General features: G+C 40.0%; 1 protein-coding gene across 2 annotated transcripts in view; it reads right to left on the bottom strand.

Moving 5' to 3' along the window:
• The window catches only part of LOC112610656 (leukemia-associated protein 1), a 441,521-nt gene that overhangs the window by 119,313 nt on the left and 296,748 nt on the right, over positions 1-25,460 (bottom strand). For both annotated transcript variants that reach the window (XR_003116460.1, XR_003116461.1), the window contains exons 3-4: positions 5,931-6,024; positions 149-152 (exon numbers count right to left, since the gene is read on the bottom strand). The gene's annotated coding sequence lies outside the window, so the exon portion shown is untranslated. The remainder of the gene's footprint in view (positions 1-148; positions 153-5,930; positions 6,025-25,460) is intronic.

Here is a 25,460-nt window from a genome sequence, read left to right as displayed (position 1 = left end):
AACATGGGCACTGTCTAGACAACTTTCTTATTAGCACTTGAGTCAGTGCCCCACCTGTTAGCACTTATTCACAGGATTAAAAGTGTGGGTTCTGGAGTCTGACTGCCTTTACTCAAATCTGGCTTCTGCTTCTTGCCTCCTATGTAACCACTCTGGGATAAATTAAACCTCCTCTTTGCAACTTGGTTGTCTCCTTTTTACTTAGATATTGGTACAAAGGATAAGGATATTGTTACTTGTTTCAGAGGGCTGTGAAGTTTAAATAATTCTCATAAAACACTTCCCATAGTGCCCAGTGCATAATAATTTCTTAACATTTGTTAAATACTTGTTACATACCAGGGAGTACCATAAGTGCTTTACATTCATAAACTAACTTAATGCTCACAAGAACCCACAGAAGTCGGAACAGTTTTCTCCATTTGAGACGTGGAAAAACAGGCCCAGAAGAGTTAACCAGTTCAAAGTGATACAACCAGTGAATAGAAGAAAAAAAACAGTAACCCAGGCATCCTGGTTTCAAAGCTAAATTGATTTACCCTATCATCACCTGCCTTTCAATAAATATCCCCTATTTATTCCTATTAGCACCTTTATTGAGGTGTAAATGATATAAAATAATGTACTTATACTTAAAATGTACAATCTGATAAGTCTGACATTATACATATACATATACCTGTAAAACTGTCGCCACAATCAAGATTATGAACATATTCATCATCCCAAGATGTTTTTCTAGCCCCTTTGAAATCCTTTTTCTCCACTACTCTCCACTCCCCCTATCCCCAGGCAACTACTATGTGCTTTCTGTCACTATAAATGTCTGAATTTTCTAGATTTGTGTATAAATAGAATCATGCAATATGTCATTTTTATCTGCTTCTATCAGTGTAATTACACTGAATTTCACTCATGTTGCACATGCTAATAGTTCATTTATTTTCATTGATAAGTATCCCATTGTATAGCTATACCACAGTTTGTTTATCCATTCATCTATTGATGGACACTGATGGACACTTGGGTTGTTTCTAGTTTTGGACTATTATAATAAAGCTTCCATGAATAATCATGTTCAAGTCCTTGTATAGACATATACTTCAATTGCTCTTCAGTAAATACCTGTAAAATGACTGGGTTATTTGCTATCTATATGTTTAGCTTTTAAAGAAACTAGCTATTTTCTAGAATGATTGTACCATTTTACACATCCATCAGCAGTACATGAGAGTTCCAGTGGCTACCCACCCTCAACTTGCCGTGGTCAGTCTTTATTCTAACAGATGTGTAGCGCTATATCAGTGTGGTTAGCCCCTAAGGAATAATGATATTGAACATTTTTAATGCATTTATCTGCCATCCATATGTCCTTTCTGGTAAAGTACGTGTTCAAATATTTTGCCCTATTTTACTGGTTTATTTGTTCTCTTATTACTGTGTTATGGGAATTCGTTGTATATTCTGTATGCAATTCTCTTATTAGATATGTGATTTGAAAATATTTTCTTCCAATAGGTAGCTACTCTTCATTTTCTTAAGTTTCTTGCAAAGAGTAGAGGCTCTTAATTTGAATGAAGTCCAATTTATATTTTTTTCTTTTATGGTTTATTCTTTTGGTATGGGATTTATAAAAACTTTTCCTAATACCGTATCACAAAGATGTTCTCTTCTATTTCCTTCTAGAAATTTTACATTTCTAGATCTTGAAAGTAGGCCTATGATCTCTTTTGGATTTGGATATGTTGCAAGGTTTGAATCAAAGGAGTTTTCTGCCTTTTTTTTTTCCTGTTTTTACGAATGGATGATCAATTGTTAAGAAGTCTATGCTTTCTCTATTGAAGTGCCTTTAAACCTTTATAAAAGTCAATTGACCAGATACATGAGATTTATGTTTCCCTTTTATCTACTTATATATTGTCCATTTTGATACCATTACCACACTACCTTGATCACAATAGTTTTATGTCTCAAATTAGGTAGTATGAGTCCCCCAACTTTGTTATTTTTCAAAATTGTCTTGGCTATTCTAAGTCCTTTGTATTTCTATGTAAATTTTAGAATCATCTTATCAACTTCTACCAAAAAAAAAAAAAAAAAGCCTTCAGGGATTTTCACTGGGAATGCTTTGAATTTATACATCAGTTTGGGGACAATTAACAATATTGATTCTTCCAGTCCAAGAATTCAGCATATTGTTACATTTATTTATATCTTCTTTAGTTTTTCTTAGCAATGTTAAGTAGTTTACAACAGGGATCCCCAGTCCCTGGGCCGTGTGGACCAATACTGGTTCATGGTCTGTTAGGAGCCAAGCCGCACAGCAGGAGGTGAGTGGTGGGCGAGCAAGGGAAGCTTCATCATATTTACAGCTGCTCCCCACGGCTCACATTACCGCCTGAGCTCCGCCTCTCGTCAGCGGAGCGGCATTAGTGCAGCGGCATTAGAGCCTCACAAGAGCGCAAATCCTATTGTGAACTGCACATGGGAGGAGTCTAGGTTGCATGCTCCTTATGAGAATCTAATGCCTGGTGATCTTTCACTGTCTCCCATCAACCCCATATGGAACTGTCTAGTTGTAGGAAAACAAGCTCAGGGCTTCCACTGATTCTACATTATGGTGAGTTGTAAAATTATTTCATTACATATTACAATGTAATAATAATAGAAATAAAGTGTGACATGAATATAATGTGCTTGAATCATCCTGAAACCATCCTTCGACTGCCCCTGGTCTGTGGAAAAAATTGTCTTTCACAAAACCTGTCCTTGGTGCCAAAAAGATTGGGGACTGCTGGTTTACAATATACAGATATTGCGATTATTTTTAACAACTTCTTTCATATCCGTATTATTTCTATATACAGATTATATCTAAAAGTAGCAGGTCACTAATACTTCTCTTGTGTCTTCACTGGGCCTCCATTTCCTCATCTGTGAAGACAGAATGAAAACAACTGCTGCCAAAGTTGGGCACAAAATTGCATGTGTAAGGCACCTAACATTTGTGCCTATTGCACAATGCTGCTGGTCTGATTGCAGAGTTAATAAGTTTTGTTTAATAAAAGGACGAAGAGGGAAATAGAGGAGTCATAAGGATGAGGCAACAAAGTGTGGGTTCAAGGCAAGAGGCATCCAATCTGATAAGACTGAGCCTTAAAAGGAAAAAAAAAAAAAGAGAAAAATAAGAAACAACAATGACCACAGTGGCATTAATTGCTCAGAAATTAACCCCAAGACTCAGATAACCAAATGAGGTGGCATGGTAGAAGAAGTTGTAATGCACCTGGCTAGACAAAGAATACATAGTAAGAATCTGTTGTGTGCACATACATTAAGAAATTAACAGGTGATGTTCCAGTTATAGGAATGGGAGCAACCAACAGAAATTTAGCCAGGAAAGGAGCTTGAATATGTAGCACTGAATACCCTCTGCATATCTGGGTAGTCTGTAACCTTGTCCATGTCCAGATAAGAATTAAATAAGACTGACTCGTGATGCTTCTTAACCTCTATTCACCTGCTGATACAAGGAGTCCATAACCCATTAGGAAAGGGGGCTCCACCCACTCGGAGTGGGTACTGACAACAAAACACCCAGCAAAATGCTAAGTGCATAGCAACTTACAATAAACTCTTAGTTGCCCAACTGTGAAAACATTTATAATCAGGGTTCTGAAATTTATTGATTGGCAGGTGTGTAGAGAATAGATTTATTAGTCAAGGTAATTAGCACTTGCTACCACAACAAGCAAACCAGGAATCTCAGAGGCTTAGCAGGATAAAGGTTACTTTGACAGGACATAAAGTTGTTGTTTGTTGGACAGTGCTCCCACAGCTCACAGCTACAGCATCTGGAACACATGGCCTCCAAGGTTGCCATACCCGAAAAAGAGAGCCACAGAGGAACCACATTGGCTCTTCACTGCCTCAACTCAGAAGATCTGCTCATACCCATTGGCCAGAACAAATCACACGGCCCTGAACTAACTGCTAGGGAGACTGGGGCATATAAAAATGCACACCATAAGCATTAACTGTCTCTCCTGCAGAAAGAACTAGGTTCTTTCCCTGACTCCACTCCATTTTTCTTCTGCAGAAGTGGTAGGGAGCAAACGGATAAGCTGTTCAAGCAAAGAGTCTGCTTTGAGGTATGTTACATGGCCAGGGGTGAAAAAAATATGAAAATCTGACCATGGTGATGGAGACAGTTCAGTATTTATGGAAGCAATTTTGGAGCACTGCTCTCAATGACAGTGTTCCTGTACCCAAATCTTTACACCCAAAAAGCTCTGAATATGTTCCAATGTACCGAACATGGAACCAACGGGTGGAAATAGGAAGATTACACTTGTCATCACTCCCAGTAACCTATTGGGGGATTTTTGTCCTTCCTCCCCCATAATTCTGGGTTCTGCAGGCTTTGACCCTAGAAGGGCACATTTTTGCCAGAGGACACAGCAAGTGTCCCATTGAGCTATAATTTATGATTGTTGACAAGGCATGTTGGACTCCTAGTGTCCAGGAATCAGCAGTCAAAAAGGGTAGTCAACATATCGTCTTATTATATGTCTGCAGGATCTGTAGTAATATCCCCTTTTTCATTCCTGATATTGATCATTTCTGTTCTTTTTCTCTTGATCAGTCTAGCTATGGTTCTATCAATTTTCTTGATCTTTTTAAGAATCAACTTTATTCCTATCTGTGTCTTTATACTTAAACTGCATCTCTTATAACCAGCATAGTTCTTCTAATGTTGTTTTCTATTTTGTTGATATCTGTTCTTACCTTAATTAGTTCTACTCTTTTACTGCATTGGGATTTAACTTATTCTAATCTTTTCAGCTTTTTAAGGTAGCCTTAGGTCATTAATGTAGACTTTTCTTCTTTTCTAATACAAACACATAAAAATATAAATGTTCCTTTAATTACTGTAGTAACAGTTGCTTTAAAATCTACATCTATTAATTCTAATATCTAAGTCATCTCAAGATTGATCTTCATTGATTGTATTTCCTCTTGAGAATAGGTCAGGAATCTGGTTCCTGCTCTTTGTATGTTGGGTAATTCTGGATGGTTTCCTGGACATTGGGAATGTTTTGTTAAGGAGATTCTGCATTTCTGTTACACTTCTCCCAATCAGTGTGATTTTTTGTTTTGGCAAAACTGCAAACTCCATCTTTTGGGCAGTAGCTCTTATCTCAGTTAGGTCATTGACCTTTTACCGAGCTTCTTGCAGTGTGCCATATGCACACAAAGTTTGGGACTCAGCCAGAAAGTTGGGCACCTGATGCATGGGATTTGGGGATCCCCTCTCTGGCCCTCTTCTTTTAGAGGTTTTCTCTCACTTTCTCCTGGCTCTGGCTGCTCTCAACTCTTCCTTCTAGTTCATCAGGCTGGAAAGACTATGGGCTAAGAGCTCTCTGCTCTTAAGCTAAAAACCATAAATAGGGGAAGACACACCTTGTCTTATCCTTTCACACATGTGCCAACTAACCCCCATAATCTGCTTACAGTTACTCACTTTCCGCTGCCTTCAGATAGTTGTTCTCTGTATTGTTTATCTGTGGTCAGTCTGGTAGCAATTCAGCCATCCCAGGAGTGAAAATAAGTATGCATATTTTAAAGTAGCAATTAGGTATAAGACATTTAAGTGTGTGAGTTAACTTTTTGTGTTCATTTTTCCACAATAAGAAGACTTAGAGGAGCAAAAGAACACAAGACAGCTTGAAAGTGGAGAATGAAAGTTTCTGGAAGTTGAGAAAACGCAGAAAAGGAGGTAGAGGCACCACGACAGCATAATTATAGGTTGAGTTGATTCTCAGTCCAATCTGGCAAGAGTGATGAAGGTTACTGGTAAACATGTGGAGAGCCACATGCTGTGCTCCATACCTGCTGTTTGTCCCTCAGCCCCACTCTCCACTCTCCACCTTCTGTCTGCCCTGGAGGCCAATCTATATGAACACGGAGTCAAGGGTTCCCTTTTCCTCCGGCTTCCATTTGCATTCATCCAGCAGAGAATACCTGCAGGAGATTAAAGGGAGGGAGGAAAGTGAGGTCAGGATATTTTTTCCCCAAGATCTCTCCCTGGTAGGTTTCTGTGAGTTGATTGCATTCCTCTACCAAAGGCCGCAGTTGCTATCAGGCAGCCTTCTCAAAAACCTCTCTAGGTGCTGGTAACACTCCTTTCCTTCCACCCTTCTGGCTTAGTGTTGGTAATGGCCCTCTACTGGGGCTCTGCAACACCCCTTGTTGCTTTTCCTAAATCCTGTGCACACTTTTGTAAACAGTTCCTTTATTAAACTCTTCCCAGCATGAGTGCACCATCTGTTTCCTGCCAGGATCCTGATGGATAGAGCACGCTCAGAAAAATAACTTTAACAGGGCCTTACAAACAGGATGGTAAAATATCAGCCCACTGTCAAGGAGGGGAGAACACATTAAATACCTCCAAAATAATAACTCATAAGCTTTATTCACACGTATTGTCTAATTTAATGCATTTAACAACACTCAGATTATATAGGTAATGATATCATTTCCACTTAAAGTTGAGAAAATTGAGACTCTAAAGCAGGTGGGCCACTGGGATTTCCTGACCTTCTTTAGGCTATAAATCCTCTTACCTTCCTACTACCCCTAACCCATTTCATTCAGACAACACACACCACCAATGCTGAAGTGCAGAGCTCTCCACCTTCTGGGGCAGCCAGGACATTTTTAAAGTCCTTGAAGCCCAGGAAGGGTGTGGTCATCCCAAGTTTGCTCTGCTTCTGTTAAAGTCCAAATGCTAGAAAAATAGTTCATGGTCAATTCAGCCAGTTTGTTCAGAGACCTGAGTGTATTGTTCAGAGACCCCTCTTGCATTTATTTTAAAGAAACTATTTTTTAAAACTACAATACAATATGGGAGTTGTAGTGGGTACAGCTCACTGAAATATTCCTTAAACATCACTCCAGGGCTCCACAGGAGTTCCCAGGCTTCAGGGTATGAAACCAATGATACAGAATTTAAGTCAGCAGAATAGATCAAGACCTCAGGCTCTGGGAATGGGCAGATCTGAGTTCCTTTACAACATTTGCTAGAAGCCATATTCTAGGCAAGCTGCATAATTTTTTCTAATCTTAAGTTTTCTCGTCTGTAAAATAGAGATAATAATAATACCTACATCATAATGTTAAATAAATTAAATAAGCTCAGGCATTTTAAGTGCTTAATACAAAGCCTGGCTCACTATAATCACTCAATAAAATACAGCCGACATTAATACTCAGATTCAAATTCACAGCAAAGGCTCATCTTATTATAATATGGCATGTAAATATTAAAAGAAAAATGTCTTTAAATCCTTTTAGACACATATTAAAGCTTCCCAATTGGGAATTTACAAAGAAATTTAAAAAACAAAAAAAAACAAAAACAAAAAAAACACTAAGCCTTAAGAGTATCCAACATTGCTCCCATTTCCATTTCAATAAAAGACTCCATAAGTTGCTGGTCCTCTAAATAAGCCTTGTCATTTCCTTAAGTAAACTTTCTGTACCACTGGGTATAAAATGTAACAGAAAGCTATGTGCTCAATTTATTTTATAGTTTCTTACTTATTGTTTTCCATTTCCTGTTTCAAAGCTGTAAACGTTCCTTAAACTGCAGCTAAAATTATTATTGTCATTGAATTACCTAATTTCTTAGTGTAGAGTCTGGATTGGAGGGCACTCCATCCCCCAGTGAGCTACAAACAGGCATGTTGCTAAGCAAGGGCTGTGCAGTTTACTCCTGCATGTGGTTCTGACTTTGCCATTTGATGCAGGTGGGTTCTTTCTGCAAATTGCTCATTAGAAAATCTGGATCCCAATTTTAACCATGGAAGTTATTCTAGAAATACTTAAGGATTGATTGATCCACCAGAAATGGGAACATTTTGACCATATTTGGTCATCTTCCACAGGGAGACCAGAGTTCCCCCTTATAAAGGCTTTCAATCTATTAAATATTTTATCCCCAAATTCCAGTGAGTCTTTGGAAAAACCTCCAATCTATCCTTCCCTCTTCGGTCAAGGCCAGGATCATAGAGCCCTGCCCTCTAAGATTAGCCCATGGAAAGCTCAGGGAAGCACACTCCTCAGACATCAGTGTCCAGGTGCAAGCAAGGCCTTCTGGGGACATCATTCTGTGGAGCTGGATGCAAGGCCAACATCTAATCTGTTCCAAGAATCAGAACCTAGTTAATGTCTCCTCTAGAAATGACCATAAAGTTAATGCCATAATCAAATATTTGGTTTTTCTGTTTATTGATTTGTTTTGTGCCTCCTTCATAATCAATCTCTATTCTGAAAAATGAGAAGTGAACTACCGCTATTGGGATTTTCTGCAGATGGTCTCCCAGATGGACAGCAAGGTCCCCAACATAAGACTCTATGCACTTATGATAATTTTTATCAGCCATAAACAGACATAATCTCAACCACAATGACTTTAGGCATCCCAAGGCTTCAATCAAATAAGTTTAGATGTCTTTGGTGGAAGAGAAGTATTCAATTTTTATTTAAAATGTCACCAGAACTTCAATGACTCTGAAAACCAATCTTTCATCTTTCCTTAATAGTACTACTGCCTGATCCGACAGACAGGATTCCTGCTATTCTTGGTATAAAGGTTACTAAACTGTTAGACAAAATGTCTTCAACGAAAAACAGGTTTCAGTTTTCAGTAACCCAAAATAGCATATCACCGTGGCCACTGTGATCTTAGGTAGATCCACCACGGGTGAGGGAATCACTAAAAAAATGGGAGTTACAGAGTGGTGTGGCCTCAAGCCCTGTGAGCCACCAAACCTTGATGCCAGAAAGTCTGGATGTCACACAAAGTAGCTGGAAAGCAGGCTACCTGTTGCATGGTGGTGAACTGATGGCATCATCAGGCATTCTGCCCTCCCCACCACAATCTAAATATCAGCAGATGGAATAAACTCGGCGCCAGTGCTGAAGTGGCTCCAACTGTCTCCATCATCAGACATGCCCCCTGGCCCTGGCCACTGGGAGGTGCCCCAGGGAGAGCAGGTGGGGCTTCTGCTCCCTAAATACAGGAGGCCCTTTCAGCTTCTACTCTAAGCTGCTTTTAAACCACCACTGGAGATGGGAAAAATCAAAACTTCACAGCAATGATAAGAGCACTGACAAGAAGCAGATTTCCTGAGTCTTGAAAGGAAGGGGCATTGGAAGATAATGTTTTTCTCACTGCTCCGCCTGTGTTTTCTTAGGCCTAGCTAAATCCAAGGCGGTCTCTCCCAGGCCTAGGCTGTCCAGAGGACCGCGCGCAGGCAGCTGCCGAGGGAACAGGGGAACTTGCTGCCCAAAATGCGTAGCTGTGAGTCCAAGAAAAGGACACAGAACCCTCAGGAAGAAGGTGTGTAATATTTTTGTTGAATCAAATCGTGATTTTGTAAGGGGAAAAAAGACACACATAAAAGGCCATTTAGCGTTTGGCAAAAAGGGGCAAAAAAGAGCTTTCCATGTTCAGTACAAACTCACTTCAAGGGAGCTGTAGATCAAATTACCAGCCTGTGACATGTGGAGATTGGCTGAGCAGCGGGCTGACGGTAACTCAAATTCCAAAGCTTCTGCACTGTTCCCGAGCCCATAAACTACACAGAAAATGATCCTGTTTGCTGAATTATTTTCAGTTGCAACAGCTGCTATAACAACTCAGAGAATTTTAATATGTATATACAGGGCTGGTGAGTAACCACTTCAAATATTCTACAATGGGGTCCCATCTTCCCTTTCAATCCTTTTAGGTGGAGGTGCTAGAGCTGCTGTGAGGGGCCTAGAAAAATGAATGGGCTTGGGTGCATATTCAGGGGTTCACACAAGAAGTAGAATTAGAAGTGGAATTCCAAGGGGAAGATCCACAGGAGGAAAAGAAATGTATATTTTCACAATAAACATATACATATGCATGACTTTTATAATTCAAAAAGTGAATTTTTAAAAAATGTGGATAAACACCATATATCATCATGATGAAGAAAGTATTGGATAAAAAAGATTCTGAAATGAATTTGAATTTAACAAGTGAGTTTGCAATTTAATTTACTAAGAGGTGAGTATATGAGTGGCATTACAGAGACTACAGACAAGGTTTGGTTGGCACCTGTGTTTATGGACCCCTTGTAATAAATCAAGGGAATATGGGGATGAGGCCCAGGTTGTACTGGAGCAGGGACTGCAATTGCCAGACAGTCCAGGTAAGGACTTATTTATTCATTTGGGCTGGCACAGGGCTTTAAAGCATTGGAATCTGAATGTCTTTAAATGTCCCTTCATTGTGACAGCAACCACCGCATGTCTTTATTCTATATCCCGGATTGGCACATCCACAGGCATGGTCCCTAAGGCATTTGAGTTTCCAACACCTGCTGTCCAACCCCATCACTTCCATTTCTGATCAGGAAGTCAAATGTCAGGATATCAGTGAGTGAGAAAGGAGAAAACTGTGTTGGAAAGCAAATGAAACAAATTAACAGCATAACAAAATTGATAAGCACCATTCTAGCGGTCTATCAGTTTGTGGGGGCTGCCCTTAACAAAGTATCACAACCGGGTGACTTAAATAACAGAAAAGTATTTTCTCGCAATTCTGGAGGCTGAAAATCCAAGGTCAAGGTGTTGACTGGCAGGGTTGGTTTCCTCTGAGCCTCTCTCCTTGGCTTGCAGATGATCGACTTCTCCACATGTCTTCACGTGGTCTTTCCTTTATGCGTGCATATCTGTGTCCTCATCTCCTCTTCCTGTAAGGACTTCAGTCATATTGGATTACAGCCCACCCATATGACCTCCTTTTCCCTTCATTACCTTTCTAAAGGCCCCATCTCTAAATACAGTCACATTCTGAGGTATTGGGGGATAGGACTTCAACATACAAATGGTCGGTAGGTTACTATTCAAAGAAGAAAAAGGTGTCTATACTCTCTCTCTCTCTGTCTATATATATATACACACACACACACACACACATAGTCAATATTGGCCCACAAAAACGTTCCCCCTATAAAACCTTCTTTAGCCAAACCAACCCATAATAAATCATAATACAGAGATTCACGAACTCTTCCACTTATACTCCTGGGAGTCTTAGAGGATGTCTCAAAACAGCCTTCAATAAGCATAAAATTCCTTTGGCATTTCTATTTTGCAGGCTATTCCAAAATATACCCATGTTTATTTTAATATAAAAGTAACTTCCCTCAAGTCTACTCACACTTCAGGAAATTGCACTATGTTCTGCCTGTGGCTTTGTGTTCTCTTTGACAAACCATATCTAGGCCTAGGGGTAACCACTAAGCCTCATTCCCCTCTCTGCAGCAGGGGCGGAGAGAGGGGATCTCCTGTTGTCTTCCTGCCTCAGAGTCACACCCATCCTGAGCCATTAGCAATTTCTCCTACAGATCTCCTGCCATTGCACTTGGCATTTCTGCTACTGTTGTTGTTTTCATGAGAATTTCAATGGCAAGATGGAAAAGGGCAAATCTCTCCATTTTAGATTATCACGTTATTTATGAGAGGACTATGAGTTTAATCTTAATATGAGTTTTTTTGGGAACCAACAGTGAAGGTATGAGGTATCTGATAAGGGGGCCAGGCAGATGACCAGATAGAACACAAGCTCTGCAACTTCAATCTCATCATCTTGGCCAATATATACAGGCTGCTCCTTTCCCCAGCCAGCATCCAGAACCAGAGACATTACCTGGTTTTACAAAATAGTAAACATGTAAATGTTATAAAGGAGTAAAAAATAAAAATATAAAATAAGAACTAAAAAGTTACAACAAAAATATAGAAAAACAGATAGTAACATAAATAATACTCAAGACAAGACCAAAAATTGAAAAACAGATAATAACGATAAAAATTGTTCTGTTTTTGTGTTTTTGTTTCTATTTTCTAACTTTTACCATGAAAATATTCAAACCAACAAAAAAACTGCATAGTGAAATCAATGCCTATATATCTTGCACTTCAATTCAATAATCGTTAATATTTTGCCTCATTTACTTTGTCCATCTCTCTTATGAATGGCCTAAGGATAAGGATATTCTCCTACATAACCCTGATACCATTACCACACCTAAGAAAGTAAACGATTATTCCAGTTCATATTCAAATCTCCACAGTTGTCCTAAGAATATCTTTGTTTGCTGTGTTTTGTTTTGTTTTTGAGCCAGCATCTAATCCAGGTTCTGAAGTTGCTTGTGGTTAATTCTTGTTCTCTTTTACTCTAGGACGGTCTCACCCTATCTTTTGTTCCCCCCATACCATTGGCTCTTTTTGGATTTGTCTGAATGTGTCCCTATGCTATTGTGTAACTTTTCTCTATCCCCTGTATATACATTTGTGTGTGTATGTGTGTATATATATATAAAAAGAACTTTTTAAAGGTGCATTAAAAATATATGAAAAATGTTAACCCTAAGGCAGCATTAAAGAAAATAATTATTAAATGTAATTAAGCAAGTAGAATATAAAAATAAGAAAAATAATTGAAATTATTGGACAATAGAGTTTACCTTAGAAATAATTTTTAGCAATAAAAAATTCAGAATGATAAATTTAAAAGGAACTAAAACTTTGGGTATAAAACTGGATAACATAAGAATGAAAATCTAATTTAATAAAAGGAAAAGGTCTGAGAACATGTATATTTATAAAAGGGGGATAATAATAGACCTACACATATTAACATACGGTGAGTGCTGAGAACAGGGCCTGGTACCTTCTGATGGCTATATAACTGTTTTCTATGACTGTCATCATCATCATCACCACCACATAAAATGGATATCGAAAAGCAAAAGTTACAACAGGAAACCTAAAGTATTTATGAGGAAATAAAGAGAAGATAATATTATAATGAGCAAGAATAAAAACCCCCAGTCAGTAAAACATTTCCATTGAACCCCCACGCAATTCACAACATTGTCATTCAGGAGAGGAAAAGGGGGCAAATGCCCTGGAAAAGTCCACCAGCCTCCTGGTGACAGGTAAGGGTCTGGGATTTTGCACCTGTGTCCATACACTTCTGTGGACCTATCACAAATGACAGCAACTGTTTTAGAGCAAAGGACACATCGCCATGTGAACATCTTGGAAATGACAGAGGCTGGGTCACTTGTGAGGGCCTCCTGCACCAGCACACATTTTGCACCACCCACCCACAGTTGCTGCCATGCCAGCCCAGGAAGAGTCCCAGCCACTAAAAGAGAAGGAAGACATGTATCTGCACTGCTGTACACCTAGGGACTGCTTCCCGCAACTAAGTCAGCATTCTTTTGGAAACAAAAAAAATAGACTGTGGAGATCTAAGACATTCAACTTTTTGAGGCTTTCCCCAGGTTTGTCCATATAACAAAAGAAAATCTCCACATAAAGATTTTGAAATTGCTTCCAAATTCACAAGAGTGGCAGTTACTCCCTTCTCTCCTACACCTGATCATCCTTCTCCAACAACACAAACACACACACGCGCGCACACACAGCCCTCCCAACCTCTCAACACTCCCACAGCTCTTAGTCCCTAGAGTGTGGCCTTTGTCTCTCTTCTCCTCTACTGCTAACCTGTTAAGGGTCAATTATAGAACATAAGCTTTGGGGACCAATCCATAAATTCGCAAGGCTGGCCACTTGTTTAAAAACAACAACAATCGAAGATAAATTTGTTTTGGCTTCAAGTTTCCCCAAATTCTTTTGTCCAGACACGATTGTTAACAGATCACAAAACTTTCTGGAGGAAGAAAGTGTTCTAGCTGGAATGATGACAGTCACACGGCTTCCCAAAAGTTCTGAGGAGAAGCACAACATGGAGAAGTACAGGTCAATTTTGCCAATTTGGAACGCTCTGCAGCCCTCCGCCTGCTAGGGGCCTGGTCAGAGCTCTTGAATGGCCCCATCTCTCTTATCTCAGACAACAAATGCTCTGTGCTGCTATCCCGCGTCTCCATTTTTCTACCTGGGATTGAAGAGCTCCAAGGGCCCCTTCAGCTCCAAAAAAACTGGGTTCTAAATAGAACCCGAGCTCTAGTTCATTTACTAAACTGCACTGCACATCTAGACCACTTATCCCGAGCTTAAAGTTTCAGCGGTCCCCGTAGGAATCCATTGACTAGAAATACTTAACAGAATGCCCAGTTGAAAAGAGACCTTATAAAGCACTTCTGTTCAATATAAGTAGTCTCTGATCTGTACTTTTATCATTGCTACTCAATGCTCCTTACCCTAGTGAATAATAAATGAAAACGTTTTCTTACTCAGTTGAAAACTAAGAAACACTTGATTTGATGACTAAAAGAAAAGGATTGGATTCTTTGAAAATGTTTCTAAAGGAAAAGGGACATCATTTGTCAGGCAATGAGAAAAGGTTACCAATAGTATTTAAACTGAGATTTACCTGTGTTAAATTAAGTTTAGCCTAAAGCTGGCTTCTTACATATTTTAAGTTCAGCCTAAATGTTTCTCCATACATAGTGAACTGTAATCTAACTGGATGTGTAAACAGACTGTCACCTATGCTTGTGCCAATCACACCAAGTTTGGACCAATCAAAGGCAGCTAACTGTTCAAACTGTGTACAAATAAGGCAAACATGGAGCTGTAACCAATCCAGCTGTTTCTGTATCTCATTCTGTTTTCTGCATATCACTCTCCTTTTTCTGTCCATAAATCTTTTTCAACCACAAGCCAGCACAAGGTGACACTCTAAACCTATTCTGGCTCGAGACACTGCCTGATTCGTGAATCATTCTTTGCTCAATTAAACTCTACTAAATTTAATTTTTCTAAGGGTTTTTCTTTTAACACCTGCAATACAATCATAAATGAACCTGTAAGGGGAAAATAAATCGTTCTTATTTTAAACAAAAACCAATTGCAGTTACATTTGTTTTTAATTACCCATGTTTACCTTTCTGTTTGTTATTTGTCTATTCACCTTTCCTCCTGTATCTCAGATGTTTCTTCTGGAACCATTTCCCTTCTTCCTAAAATATGTCCTTTGGAACTTCCTTTAGTGAGAGACTTTGGAGAATAAAACATCTCAGCTTTTGTGTGCTTGAAATTGTATTTTACCTTCATTTGTGAAGATCGTTTCACTGGGTATAGAAATTTATGGTTGATGATTACTTTTGTTCAGGATTGGCCTTCTAAAGGAGAGGTGGAATCAGGAATAGATTCCCGTTTTGTTTTGTTGAGGAAAATACCTTCATGGGTAAGGATAGGCCTTTTCAGACAAGGAATGGGAGGCCTCCTGGGCTCCTGGTTGTCCTGGGGCAAATCCAAGAGAGATGGATTGCTCTGCTTAGCAAAGTGAGGGGAATTTTGCATTTCTAAGGCAGCCTAAAAAAGAAAGAATATGCATCCATGAGTGAGGTAAAAGGGTGATATTAAGAGGGTCTAGATGAAGAAGGAACTTCAAAAATATAATGGAAAGTGAAGAGGTTGTGAAAAGAAAATAAATCTTGGGGCCCTGAAATCACTAAGCTGAAGGGAAAAGTCAATCTGGGAACTGTTTAGGGCAAACCTGCCTCCCATTCTATTCAAGGTCACTCCTCTGATCACTGAGATAAATGCATATCTGACTGGCTTATTTGGAGAGGCTAACTAGAAACTCAGAAAAAAGCAACCATTGGTCTCTTATCTACCCATGACCTGGAAACCCCCTCCTGACTTTGAGTTGCCCCGCCTTTCCCTCGAAGTGAACTGAACTGAACCAATGTACATCTTAAACATATTGACTGATGTCCCATGACTCCCTAAAATGTATAAAACCAAGTTGTGCTCAGACTACCTTGGGTACATGTCGTCAGGACCTCCTGAGGCTGTGTCACAGGTACGTGTCCTCAACCTTAGCAAAATAAACTTTCTGAATTAACTGAGACCTGTCTCAGATTTTTCAGGGTTCACAAGGAGAGGAGACCTACTCAGTGAGATTAAGAATGACCTATAAGTTTCTAGAAAATTTTTGTTAATATAATTGTTTAGTGAAGAATTAACTTTACACATACACAAAAACAAACTCTGGCTTTTGCCCTCAGATACGAGAAGGTAATACAAGGCCCCTGGAGTGTCCTGTCTAAGGGGAGCATCTTTGTTTGCCTGGGGACTTCGGCCATGAGAGAGTCTAATTACATGATTTGTGATGGAGGCTTCAAGCCATGTTGTATCAGTTCACACTTGCAGAGGAACTGGGGATAAAAGATACTAGCCAAAACTTCTGGGAAGGTCTGGAGACTAAAGATCAGCCATGCAGATAGTATGTGATTAGGTCTCAATAAAAATTCTGGACACCAAAATCTCAATAAGCTTCCCTGCCCAGTCATGCCCTGCATACTGCCACAAACAGTGGTCGCGAGGCGGTAACACTGCCTATGATGCCAGCGAGAGAGGATGAATGGGAGCTCCACATTTGGACCCCTCTTGGACTTCGTCCAAGGCATCTCTTCCTTGGCTAATGTTAACCCAATATCCTGTTCCTGTAATAAACCATAAGTATGGCTTTCAGTGAATTCTGTGGCTCTCTCTGGTAAATTATCAAACTGAAGGGGTTGTTTGGCGAACCCTCTAAACTTGTAGCTGGTATCAGAGCAAGGGCAGCCTCAGCCCTCTGAAAAGTCAGCTTCACACAATCATCTCATACCAGCAGTACTCTAGGGGAACAAAGGACAAGAGGCGACACCCTGCATAGGAGAAGGCAATGCCAAAACAAGAATGGCCTCTGGAGGTAAAAGCGACCACGGAAACCAAGTGACAGCAGAGGCACAGCGTAGGTCCCCGATCCTGCATCCCCGCAAAATAAACTTCTTGGAAATAGGGGCTCCGATCTTTTTGTTGTGCATTAGAGAACAACTTTCCTTTTTCACATGACCGCTGTGTCAAACAATTCATGCCTTTTTATTTAACTAAAGTACAATCCCCCAATCATCCTATACCATCCCCATAAGACTATAGGATTTAAAGGCTCCCAGGAGGCAGATTGTTAGGTTGTAATAAAGCCAGGCACATTAATAAATAAAAGTCTAAAATTCTTTCTTTGGCTGGGCCTTAAATTCTTGAATAAAATGCATGCAAATATTTTTTAAATATATGCAGTGCATGGCGCCTAATAGATATTCAATTGATGGCTTTGAACAAGGGAAAAATGAATGAATAAATAAAGGCATGAATAAATATAGTTTATTCTCAATGGCATGTACTTATTCTATTAGAGAAAACATGAATACTTAAATAGGTAATCCACAAAAGTCCAACCTACACATTTAACTGGTAGCCTCACGCTTCTCCCAGAAGTTCTTACCAGAGAAGCAAACAGGCAGTAAAAATGACTGGCTCAAGTTTCATCTCTTCAGCCTGCCTGTGCTTGGTGCCTTGAAACTTTTAACTAACAGCAAAATTCCCCAAATGCCCTTTCGACACCAACGGCAAAAGAAAGAGTCTTACTGCCAATAAATAGGATTCTCATGCCCTGTTCCACTAAGCACATAAGATGAAAAGTTACACAATAAAAGCAGCACTGCAGTTTTTATTCCACTCGAAGCCATTATTTGCTCACATAGCATTTGTGGTAACTATCTTTGATCGTTGACTAGGGCCACAGGTGGTTGGCCCTAGCTAGTATATCAGGAGTGTAATCTGAGTTGTCTCTAAACACATCACAGCAATGACAGATTATACCAATCAGAAGCAACCGTGTAATACCAAGCTGCAAACTGCAGACATTCTTTGGGTTTATGCTCTTAATTTACTTGCCACGAATGGGCTCCTTGAACTTTGTAAGTCTTTCATTTTCCAAAGGAAGCACATCTTCCGGGACTTGAGTTTAATTTGACGCTACTGCTGCCAAAACCAGATGGGATGCAAATGAAACTGGGTTCACCTTTCCCCCCCTGCACTGCTCACTAGGCAGTTCAATAGATCCATTGGCAGAAAAACAGAGAAAATTGCAGTGGTATTCTGCGACAAAGAAGCCAGAGCCAGCACTGAAAATTATAGAACTAGTAACCTCATTGCAAAGCACTAAAAAGCTCAGAAGGAAGGCTAATGCTCTGAAATCAAAAAGGTGGGACAATCAACACTAAAATCCAGAAGGTTCTACAGGAGAGGGGAAAAGCCCAAAAAGAAGCCATAGAAAAGAAAGCTTATCTATGAGAGGCTGCTGGATTGATGTGTAAATTAGCATGGACCTTTTGAAGGGTAATTTCCATGTGTATTCGAATCCTTAAAACCACGCATATGCTGTGACCTCACAATTCCCCTTCTAGGACTTTATCCTGAGAGATAATTACAAATGTGTGCAAATATTTTCCTTCAAGGTGATTTGCCACAGACTGATTACAGTAGCAAAAAAACAAATAAACAGCCAAAATGTCCAACCATTGAGAATTCATTGAACCTTGGACATACAATAAAATATGACGTAATAATTAAATATGTTGTGATAAAAAGAAAAAGATATTTACAATAATGAAGTTAAAAAAATAGAAAACAGTGTATGTGGTATGCACCCATTCTTGTAATTAAAAGAGAGAGAAAAAGCCCTTCACAGATACATACCAAAATTTAACAGTGACTGTCTGAGTGAGGGTAACTATAGGTATTTTTATTGTCTGCTTTGTACTTAATTGGGTTTTTAACTTAATTGGAAGGTCCTAGGTCGATCTAGGAATAAGGTTACCTCTTTGCCCCTCTGGTGCAGGCATTCCATCAACCTGTCTGTAATCTGCATCTCCTGTCTCCCATCCACAGCTCCTGACACGGCCTATCAGCCACCCTGCCTCTCACTCTGCTTTTCTCCTTCATCTCTTGAGGCTTCCACCTACACCTGACTGATTTCCTCAGAAATCCTCAGGGACCCTGCTGCTTCCCGGCGGCCTCTATGTGTTGTTTGCTAATTCACTGGTCCTGTCCTTGACTGGCAGTTGTGGCCGGTCCACGATCTGGCCAACCTGGAATCCAGGGCCCACCCCCATCACCAGCCGTGATGAGGGGAAAAGTCCAATTATGGCTGCCTACGAGCAGCAGTTTGTTAACTGAGTAGTTTTCCTTGGTAGAAAACTGAGGGTGTCAAGACATTACAACTGACCTGCCAGTAAGACAGTACCAATATTTCAAACACTGTATGCCTAGAACACTGTTTCTACATTAATGAAATCTGCTTAATTTTGTTCAAAGTAAAGTTTCACTAAGTTATGTGGGCACAGAATCCTTTTTCTTTTTCCAAAACACCTGCTGTACTAATAGCAGGTACCAAGTTTAAGAATTGCTGCTACAGAGCAAACTGTCATCACAGAAAAAACAATTAACAATAATATTTGTTCCATTTTTCTATGCCTGTATTCTCTGCATAAGTCATTTGGTTAAGATCCTCCGTCTTCTTCAGAGGAATGAAAATATTTTACCATGAAAATATTTGGCAAGCCTAGATTCATTCTTACTATAAAAATGAAGAGTTATTAAAAATATTAGTAAAATAAGAGCAGCTTTCAGTTACTAAGGTCCTCTTGGGGATATAGAACTTCTAAATTAAAGAAATAAATAATCAGACTTAGAAACGAACTTGTAAACAGAAGTTTGTGAGTTTGTTGGCTTTTCTCCCCTGTGGATGGTTCATGACATAATTTAAAAGGGGAGAAGTTGAGCAGTTGAAGCCTTATTTAAAAAAAAGAAAGAAAAGAAAACAAAGAAAGAAAAGGGAGAGACAAAAGCAAGGAAAGGGAGAAAGTCGAGATCTAGAACAAACTGAGAGAGTGGCTGAGAGGTCTGCAGTCAGAAAGGAATCAGAGAAACGGGGCCCAGGAAGTGGAGGTATGAGTAGCAGGTCATTTTGATACAATTCAGAGGTGGCTGGTAGCTGGCTGCTTTGTGTTTTGCATGTCTTTGTTGTTGTTGTTATTGTTGTTGTTGTTGTTGTTGTTGTTCTTCATGCCAGTTCACCATAACTTTGGTCTGGACTCTGTGCTGATCCAACTCTAATCCCTCTGACTCAGCCAAACTGTCAGCTCTGGAATTCCTGGTCATCAGAATCACTGTGGTTAGAATACTTGGGTCTTGCTGAGAAAAAAGGGCATAGAAATCTAAGACAAGTGAGATGTGTGCTGCTTGTTTTACTATTTTTGTTTTAGTTTTGGTTTTTATCTCTTTAAGAAGAGGACTTCTATTCATACACAATCAAATGAAGCTTAAAGAGCCTGTTCAGTAACCAAACCAGATTAAAGATGACCACTCACATCACTTGTTATGTGCAAGGATATTAAGGTCAAAACCCTGTGTAGGAGAGGGAGAAAAGAAGGAAGGAAGATGAAAGAGAGAAAAAGAGAAAAGGGGAGGGGAGGGGAGGGGAGGGGAGGGAAGGGTGAAGAGGGAGACAGCCAGTCAGACAGGAATGGGGGGTTAAAGTGAAAAGGAGAGAAAAGGGAAGGAGGAAAAGGAAAGAAGAAATGGAAAAGAAACATACATGAACCCAAAATAATTCCAATGCTGATAATAATATTATAATATCTGATTACTTTTACCTATAAAAATAAAAAACTAGTAACAATAGCCACTGTTATTGCATGCTTAGTATACGCCAGCACTGTGCACAATTTACCCAATATGGAATTTTATTCTCAGGACACCTCTTTGAGACAGACACTGGTACACCATCCCTCATTTGTAATTCAGAAATCCAGAATCTCTGAAAACTGAACATTTTTTCATAAGTCTAAAGCAAACTTACTTGGCAACAAAACCTAACAAACTAACATGAGGCTACTTACAGTCTTGATTTAACTTATTTGGTGCACATTTCACTACAGACAATATGTTTCATTAAGGGATATTGCCCTCCAATGCCTCTGAGTGTTCTATATAACAAATGACAATATGTACTTTATTATCTTTCTATAATACTGAAAATTCTGAATACTGAAACTCATCTGGTTTCAAGAGTTTAGGATAAGGGATTGTTTCCGCCTGTTTTACAGATAAGGAAACTGAGACCAGTTCTGTTTGCCTTCAACGATGTATTTGCCTTGGAATTTTGGTTTGTATCTTTGGGACTTTGCTTTTTTGGTGATGGTTTAAAATTTTTTTTCTCCACACTATCTCCTTTCACTTATGCACTGATGAAATTTTAGCAAGTTCTCTGAGGGAAAAGTTTTTTAAAAACCTCTTTTTTCCCCCAACATGGAAAATGCTGACATCCTCAAAAATTTTCCTTGAACCCAAGTGAACTCACTTTTAATTCCCCCACCCTTCATTTTCAGATTACTCAGTGTATTTAATGCTACCCTTCCTCAATTCCACCCAAAGCTCACATGGCGACATGAAGGGCATTGGTGAGGAAGCGGGCGAGGAGTCTGCATGAGCCTGAGACATTGCTAAGCTCTCGGACATCTGCGGTGAGAGTGTCTACGCGAAGATTACCCATGCTGGGCTCCAGCGTTTCAACCCCAACCCCACAATGAGCGCCTGGTCACTCTGTGGTCTAAACTCTGAGCAAAGAGAGCATTCCATACTATACTACACTTCGTAAACAATGATTTGATACATGGAAGAAACCATAAATATTATTTATCTTACCATGGGCCTCAGAATGTCCAAACACCACAGCTAATTAGGGTTCAATAATAGATTCAATAAGCTGAAGCCTGTTTTTCTGGCTTATCATAACAAGTAAAGCAATGTCCATTACGTTCTAATTTGTAAGCATTTTGTTTGATGGCTTTGAGTAGAAAGTGCTTAGCTTTGCCTGTCCTATAGGAGGTCCAGCCACCATCTAAAGTCAGCACTAAACTACATCTGTTGCCATTTACAATACTTTTTTCCATTTGTGGAAACAAGTTATTTGTTATAACCAAACATATATTCAAATACAGAGGGAGCTTTTGCTAAAAGATTAGAAAGTCAGTATTTCCTAACCAGCAAGGAGAAGGATTTGGTCAAAGGAAGCCAATGAGAATTTCTTCTATGACCAGTCTCTCCCCAGGAGCTGGCTCCTGTGAAGATTATAACTCACGTGCTGCAGATGGGAGTACAGTTGACACTGTGAAGCAAAGCATACTAGTACATTTCACCATCTCAGTGTAGCCCAGTTGAAAAGTTTTAATCAAGACTCCCTAAACCATGATTTCTCAACTTCAGCACTATTGACTTTGAGGGTAGATAATTGTTTGTTGTAGGGGCTGTCCTATGCATTGTCGATGTTTAGCAGCATTCCTGACTGACACCCACTAGATGCTGGTAACATCCTCCTCACCAGTCATGACAACAAAAAATGCATCCAGACGTTGTCAATGTCCCCTGGGGAAGAAAAATCACCCCCAGCGATGCTCCTCCACTCCTTGTGCATGATAGACATTAATATTTCGGCCGGGCGCGGTGGCTCACGCCTGTAATCCCTGCACTTTGGGAGGCTGAGGCGGGCGGATCACGAGGTCAGGAGATCGAGACCATCCTGGCTAACACGGTGAAACCCCGTCTCTACTAAAATACAAAAAATTAGCTGGGCGCGGTGGCGGGCGCCTGTAGTCCCAGCTACTCGGGAGGCTGAGGCAGGAGAATGGCGCGAACCCGGGAGGCGGAGCTTGCAGTGAGCCGAGATGGTGCCACTGCACTCCAGCCTGGGCGACAAAGTGAAGACTCCGTCTCAAAAAAAAAAAAAAAAAAAAAAAAATATTTCCATGGAGGTGACTTGCCAAGGTTCATAACCTTGTCCTTAAGCAAGAATTTGCATGTGTGTGTACCCTTATTTTCTTAATGAATGGAACATTTATTTAAAATCATATTGTGCTATTTATAGTATTCTTGTCTTGCATGTTTTACTTAATCACATAACCTCCAGAACTGTAAGAAGTTTGTTTCTGCTGTTAAGCTACCTAGTCTATGGTATTTTGTTATAGAAGCTCATACTGACTAAATACTAACTAATTAAATCAGTCTCTCTCTCTTTCTCTTTCTTCATAAATTTATTTTTAAAATATCTTTAAAAGAATATACTGTGAGCATGATTTCCATTCTTAACTTATTAAACATTCATTTTTCACTTTATAATGATACCAAAACAAAATTATCTGATGTTATGTTTTTTAAAACTAGATAATAAAATTTTTCTTATTTAAAAAATTTATATATACATGTATAAGTAAGATGTAAAATGATACAGCCACTCTGAAAAACAGTTTGGCAATTTCTTACAAAACTAAGCATGCAATTACCATATGACCCAGAAGTGATTGTACTATACCTGGTCGCTTATCCCAGATACATAAACTTATGCTCTCACAAAAATCTGTACATGAAAGTTCACAGCAGCTTCACTGGTAATAGCCAAAAATGAAAACAACCTAGATATCCTTCAGTGAGTGAATTTTTAGAAAGAAAAGTGATATATTTACTTATTTTCATAGTATAAAAGATTATATTATGAAAGTTAATATTAAAATATATAAATCCTTGATGCATTTGGTGCACAGTGAAGGGTGTAACTGTGTGTGGCATGTGTGTGTGTCTGTGTGTGTGTGTGTTTTCAAATGGCCACCCAATTATCTCACTCTTTATAGAATAAACTACTCCAACTGGCCTTCCACTCTACCACCCACTATATCCCTTTGCCCTTCATCTTTATCCTTTTCAAATAGCTCTTGTGGAAGTTGAAATGCATTCGGTCGCATATCTTCCTCTCTTCTTTTCAAAGAGGTCTGTACCAATATTATCACTTGCCTAAAGAGTTTTTTCATTAACACTCAAAACTGCAGAAGAGAAGCCCTGCAACTCTTAGAGCCTCCTGAACCCTACACAAAGCGTGCCTAGGTGGAGAGCTGAACAGCAGACTGCCCAAGTCCAGCTTTGACAAGAAGGGAAGCTTGGGCTTTGCTAGGACAGCAGGTCAGGAACCTTCCTGTGACATAGCCTAAGGTGGGGCTTCCCAGGAATAGTGCTGGGGGCTTTAAAGAGACTTTCTCCCAAACCCAATCCAGAGGCTGAGGTTGATCTGCCCACCTCTGTGTCCTGCATACTGCAGACCCTGGAGCAATTTCTGCTAACAAAGCTACTCCTGTGAGGAATCCAGCTCTGTCCTGCAAGCCATTTTCACAATATTATTTTCAACTCCCTTGTTGGGTCTTAAGAGAGGAATTTCAGGGAAGGGAGGGGAAAGGGTGTCAAGGGCTTAAGTTCACACCTTATTATGCTTTTACTACTCATCATAGTCACATCTCAACAACTCGTGGTAAGAAATACTTTGGCTCTTGGCGGAATGATTCCAAGTCACTCTTCGCTGCTTAGTTCTCCCTGGCTCATGGTTCAAGCTTTTCTCTCCAACAGCAAGTCCTCCGTTCTCCAACAGCGAATCCTCCATTCTCCTCACCTCACACCTCCGTTCCTAGAACAGCCTCCTCACCAGTTTTCTTCATTCCTCCCTCTCTACTCCATGCCACACACAGCTGTCAGAATAACCTTCTAAGAATCCCACTTACATCATGAAACTAATTTAATTACTCCTGCTTCTCTCTCCCTCCCCACCTCTCCCGGCTCAGTCTGAGTTCTGTCTCCTCCCTGAACTGTTCCGCAGTGGCCCCAGTCCCTAGAGACCTTTGCTCCTCAATGCTGCCATACCAGGGCTGATATTCATGGGGTACAGAGTGTCCACTCCCACAGTGTGTTCTGATGGGAAAGGCATCCATCGTAATCCAGTCTGATGCCTGCGCAGTATTGATTGTTAGAAATTTTGGCAGATATTTTGACTGTCATCCTTGTCTATAGCATCTGTTGTCTGGATCACTCATCTTGGTATAAACTACATGGCCTTGCTATTTAAATATTCCCAATGTGCATATGTTTTTACTTTCCTACCAGATTGTGATTCATTCTCTCAGGGCAGCCATTCTTGCACCCAGTCCCCAGGAAGGAGCCCAGAAGCACATGCCAAGCTGGTCCCTCCAACACTGGCTGGAGGAATCAATGGATGGAGTAAATAACTAGTTTACAAGAAAAATTTAAACACTGCACTTACTTCCCATCATCCAGCCTACAAATTTTAGAGCCTCCTGCCTTGCCTTAGTGTACCCGCCTCCAACTCGCTCCACCTGTCTTCTGCCCTCTCCCTCTCACTGTTTATTATTCCCTGAATGTGCACGCCCCCGCCTGGCTGTCTCCCTCACACACTGAAAATGAAGTCCCTCTGGATGCTGCCCAGTGACAGTCCCTCCTCCCCTCTGTGTGCTCGGGACTTCCTACACTGGTACTTGAAAGTTATTTCTGAGAGACTTTAAATTCCCACTCAAGATTCCAACATGTCAGAGTTTTCTGGGCAAAGCATGGATGCCAAGGAAGATATTCCAGTTTCTTGGCTGACAAGATTTATTGATGACTTATTTTAACTCTAGCTGAAGAAGACCATGAAACTAACCACGCCATTTAAAACTGAAAAC

Source organism: Theropithecus gelada, chromosome 17 (genome assembly GCF_003255815.1).
Source record: "Theropithecus gelada isolate Dixy chromosome 17, Tgel_1.0, whole genome shotgun sequence".
Classification (NCBI taxonomy): Eukaryota; Metazoa; Chordata; class Mammalia; order Primates; family Cercopithecidae; genus Theropithecus; species Theropithecus gelada.
Note: the sequence above shows the minus strand (reverse complement) of the source record. Positions and strands in the feature narration are given on the sequence as shown.